Genomic DNA, 5,023 nt, shown 5'->3' with positions numbered 1-5,023 from the left:
TGGTGGAGCCTTCTCCGTATTCAATCGCAAAGGTCAAGGAAGACTTGATCGTTCCGTCTAAAGAGCCCCCGCTTTAGTCTCAGCACTTCCCAGCACGCCTCCCTCTGCTGTCGTAGGAACACTTGCTGTGTTAAACTGTCCTGTCTACTGTATGTGTTTATTACCTGCCTTCCCTATTGGAATATAAGTTCAAAGAAAGAAGAGGCCTTCGTTAATACACTCCTGTATCAACCAAGACACACTGAGTGAATGGACGGATGAATGAATGAATGTCATTGAATCCTGTACTCGACTACTAATTTCTAATCATCCCCCATTTCCTGCTTTAGATTTCGCTTGGGCATTTTAGACTCCAGCCTCACTGCTATATATACTGTTGGAATCTATCATGTGAGTACATTTGTGCATTTCTATAAAATTATGGATGTGTGCCCAGAGAATAAAGGAGTTTAAAAAAGCTATTGAGAGGAAAGTGTTCATGATGGCTCTTATCACAGTAAGCCTGTCATTTCGAACACCTGCTGTGTCCCGGCTCCACACACTTGCTTGGCCTCCTGTCTCCCTCTGTCCTCACCTTACCTGCCAGCTCTTGGACTCAGAAAGGGAGGCTCTTCGATGGACAAGCAGCTGGCTTTTGCCAGAGAGACGTAGAAAGAACCCTATCTGGCTACTGGCCCTGCTATCAAAATTCCTGCTCTGAAGTAGGGCCTGCTTGGCTCAGCTCTTTAGAAATGAGAGTCAAGAGGTTGCTTGCTGTCCCTGGAAAGGAAATCACGTCCCTGCTGGAGATCCGTGGGTGCTGGGGCCGGCCTGTAAGTGGTGGCTGTGCCACTGAGTAGCTTGTGTGGCTGAGTGACTCACTTCGCCTTCCTGTACTGCCATGTGCGTGTCAGTAAAATGGGGTGATGACGGCCACTATTTCAGAGGGTCAGAGGAGAAACTGAGACAGCGTGCCGCACTCAGCAGCCTGGCACACTAGCTGTGTCCTCCAAAAGGCAGCCTTGGCTCTCACACTGCTGAGCTTCTGTGACAATGAGGCATCAGTCCTGGGGCTATTCCTCGCATTCTGCTTTTCTGTCTGCACCCTCTAAATCAGCGGAGTCCCTAGGCTTGGGGGTCAACTGTAAGGTCCTTAGAAGAGTTGACACCATGGTGACACCGTACTCAGGTGGCAATGCCAGGGTGGCTGTGACTGCCAGACACGGTGTTGCATTCCTTATTTATTCACTTATGTGCCAACATTGCTCATGGGCCTGGGGCTCATCTGTCCATAGATGGGACGAAGGTCACCAGGCCACCGCACTGTCCCCGCCCATAGCACGGGGGCGTTCAGCGAGGGAGGCAGCTTGTCTCTGTACTGTATTTTCACATCAATTCCCTCTAATTATTTCCTTGAGTTAATTTGCATTTTATTATAGTTACAATTTGCTGTGTTATATTCTTAATTTACAGAGATGCATCAGTGGCCCAGAGTGGTTCATTACAACATGAAAGGGTAGTTAAGGCAGTAGAATGATGACGAGGTTGCAAAATGAGTTCACGACCGTAAATCAATGGCAGGAAGTGGCCGTGTGGGTCCCAGGGAAGTGAATCTGCCCATATGACGGTTTATCCCAATCAGCCAAAAACAAACAAACAAAAAACCCCCAAAACCACAAATAAAAATACACTAAGTTCAAATATGTAAAACATTGACTTCATTGTGGCGGTGAATTTTTGTCCCCAGGTCTTGGGACATTATCGGTTATGAAATGTTGTCCAGCAGCAGCCTGAAGCTGAGGAAGTTTCCACTTTTTAAAACTCACACAGGGACTCCTGTGGTGAAGCAATGAGCTTCTCAGAACAAGCGCAGAACAAGAGCTGCCAGTGCGAAAGTGAGTAATTTTACTAATAAAGGCTGAAATGAGACAAAAACAATTTCCTTCAAAGCTGCCCTCCCTGTAGCAACAGCACAAGAAGCAAAATTACTGCTTCTTAACGAAACACAAAGTTTGTGCCAAGCTCACGCTCAAGGAGAAAACTAGGAGAGCCACTGGCCAAATCCTCTGTCCAATGACGCTTCGGTACAGTGACAGGTGGCCAGGACACGCCGTGTGTACGGGCAGTTCCTGTCTGACCCCGCCAGCTAGTATTTCTCTTCCCCCAGGAAAACCTCTGCTTTGAAGTGGGTGGCCTGGCAGGACTGGTGCAAATGACGCTGGTGACACTGAAAGTCCCAGGATCCAGGGTTGGCAGGCCCTGAGCGAGCTCGGGTGGGAGACCTCTAAGAACTTTGCAAAAATTAGGCAACCCTTACGTTTCATTTGTTGTTGTTGTTTTCTTAATTGCCATTATTGATTTATTTAACAAAAGGTACTTATGTTGTCCACATTTAGAGTTGGCTAGCCCGAGGCCCATGGAGATGAGCTGGCTAGCCCAAGGCGACACAGCCAGCTAGCAGTGGGGAGGTGCACGCCCCGCCAGTCACTGTGTCAAACAGCCTCCTCCCCAAGGTGAGCGACAGGAGGGTTTTCTTCCTTCCCGACGGAAAGCCCACAGTTCAGGAAATGGGTGTTTTCACGAAGTGAAATGACTATCATTGTTTTGTGGCAGCCGCAATGTGGCCTGGAAAAGGCCACATTAGAATCAGTTCTGACGCGGAACCAACTCAGCACCAGGAAGGACACCGCGACAGGAACAAGAGGTCGCCGACACGCCGCCCTTTCGCCCTCCGCAGAGTGAGCCATCCAGCCGTGCCCATCTTGCCTCGCTGATGACGGAAAAGTCATAAATATCAACGTGGCCAAGCACAGCTGCTGAGGTGGCACCTTTCAGTCCTCCCTGTGAATAACTGGCAGCAGGCACCAAACTCTCACATGGGAGAGAAGCGCTAAGACTTCCTGACGCGAATAAAGCGAGTCAAGGCCATTCCTAGGATTTCATGTGGCTCACTCAAGTATCTCAAGGATCTAGTTAGTATCTATTGAGTGTCACGAAGTCCCGGGACCTGTCCCTTAAGGACAAAAAAGCGCAGATGCCTTCAGAACACCAGCCAAACTGATAACTGTTGGGAAAAGGAATTGAGGCTGGGATACACTTAAGAGATCACCTCCACAAGCTGTGTGAAATACTTCCAGAGCTGAGTGCAGGAAAAAATGGGATATCTGTTATCTGTTATCTCCTACACTGCAATGCTCTATTTCCCGGCGTTTGAGTGTCTGGCCAAGTGGCATAGGGGTGGAGCTTTGTATTAGGTTATTAATATACATTGTAATGATTATATTGGGTTATTAACCTACTTCATGTATATGTATATATATGTATGTGGACGCTCCCCACAAGGACTGCCATCTTTGACTTGAGCTTCCATAATTGTTAGAAAGAGCCACCGTATGTGTCCTGCCGTTGTCGTCACCGGTCATTGTGAGGTGGGATTACCTGGCTCAGTAGACATATGAGTTAGGAGAGAAAACTAATTTACAGCTCAACCGCTCCATTCTCGAGAAGGCTACAGCCACCTCCACAGACATTTAGAATGATTTCATCTCTCAGACTTACAGGAAATGATCATTATTGCTATTAATTTTTAAAGCATTGCCTTCACTCTAACTGCTTTTAAAAAGTGGGACGACGCTCTAGAGAAAACAGCCCCCTAAGATTTTATAGGTGAGGGATCTGTGACCCTTCTCTCCTTCTGCAGGGACCTTCCCCTGGAGGTCGCAGCCAGGCCCCAGGCTCAGGACAAGGGGGCCGTTTGTCCCCCGATCTGGTCACCTCCACGACTGGCACCAACACCCACTCAGCTGTTAAGTCTGGAAGCCAGGCTTGACATTTCCCTCTCCCTCGTCTTCTTTTCCTAATTCATCACCAAATCCTGGAGAACGTCCTTCACAGCATCCAGAGTCTGACCATCTTCCTGCAGCCCCGCTGCTGCCCCCATCTGAGCCCCATCCCTGGGCCGGACCATCCAAATGGCATCTTCGTGGAAGGTGGCTGGACTCCTGCAACGCCACGTCCCTTCACCTGCCTGAGTGGCTGTTTGAAAGCCCGCATCTGCCCCTCCTCTGCAAAGCTCAGCTCCACTCGCTGGCTCATACTGTAGCTTGGAGCCGGGCTGTCCTGGTAACTCATTGAATCCCACGGCAAGCCCGGGAGGAAGGCGGCTCCGCTGGGCTGCCTTGAAAGCAAAGGTATATTGCAGGTTGGAACCCAGGAAGCAGGAGAAAGGGTGCAGGGAGAGAAAGCAGGCAAGGAGGGCTGCTGTGGGCAGTGGGGCTGGGAACTGTCCCTCTGGATGGCCAGAAATGGGGTGCCCTCCACTGACCTCTGCATCTGTTAGCTGATGACTGCCCTGAAGACTCCCCCACATTTGCAGGCTTCCCTGTGAGAAGGCTGAGTGAGCTCCCCCAGCCTCAGGAAGAGCCCCAAGGCTCAGAAGTAGGGAGACTTGGGGGTGCTGGAGGCCTGGCTGAGACGGCCTGAGGTGGGGTGAGGGGTGGCCTGGGGCAGAACGGTGTGTGTGACCCCCATGCTGCAGGTATGGAGGTCCAGGGAGGTCGGTGGTCTGCTCAAGGTCACACAGCATTAGTATAAAGACTGAAACCCTTGGTCTGGACCCCAGCTTTCCTGCCCCAATCAGAGGGCTGGAAGCGGCCCTCACTCAGTGACTGATGGGGGGGCTGGTGCACAAATATCCCCTCCCTCTGCCCTCTCGAGGGGTCGCTGGGGCGTGTGTTCTGAAGCAGCTCCTGCAGCTCGCCAGCTTCCTGGGGTCTGGCGAGGTTGGAGCTTTCCATCGTGTCCCCTTGATGCAGAAACGGCCCCTTTGTCTCGCTGCTGCCCTCTGGCTGAGTGGGACAAGGACCGGGGCTGGCACCTGTGGCTCCTCCTCCCGTGGGTGACCCTGAACGTGGCTGGCTGTGTCCGTACCGACCAAATCAGTCAGTCAGGCCTCGGCCTTGGCCTTGCCAAGCATCGAAACGAGGCCAGCTGCCTGCTTAGTTTAGTCTAATGTGTACTGAACTAGAACAAATATAACTAGAAC

The 5,023-nt window shown here is 51.0% G+C and overlaps 1 long non-coding RNA gene across 1 annotated transcript; it reads left to right on the top strand.

Moving 5' to 3' along the window:
• Positions 1–328: 328 nt before the first annotated feature.
• On the top strand, positions 329–2,647 carry LOC109387629 (uncharacterized). Its single transcript, XR_002125048.1, has 3 exons — positions 329–390; positions 1,727–1,874; positions 2,376–2,647. It is a non-coding gene; the product is annotated as an uncharacterized LOC109387629 (long non-coding RNA).
• Positions 2,648–5,023: the final 2,376 nt, after the last annotated feature.

This window comes from Hipposideros armiger, unplaced genomic scaffold (assembly GCF_001890085.2).
Source record: "Hipposideros armiger isolate ML-2016 unplaced genomic scaffold, ASM189008v1 scaffold_164, whole genome shotgun sequence".
NCBI classification, from domain to species: Eukaryota; Metazoa; Chordata; class Mammalia; order Chiroptera; family Hipposideridae; genus Hipposideros; species Hipposideros armiger.
The sequence above is the reverse complement of the archived record's forward strand: the minus strand, read 5'-3'. Positions and strand labels throughout refer to the sequence as shown.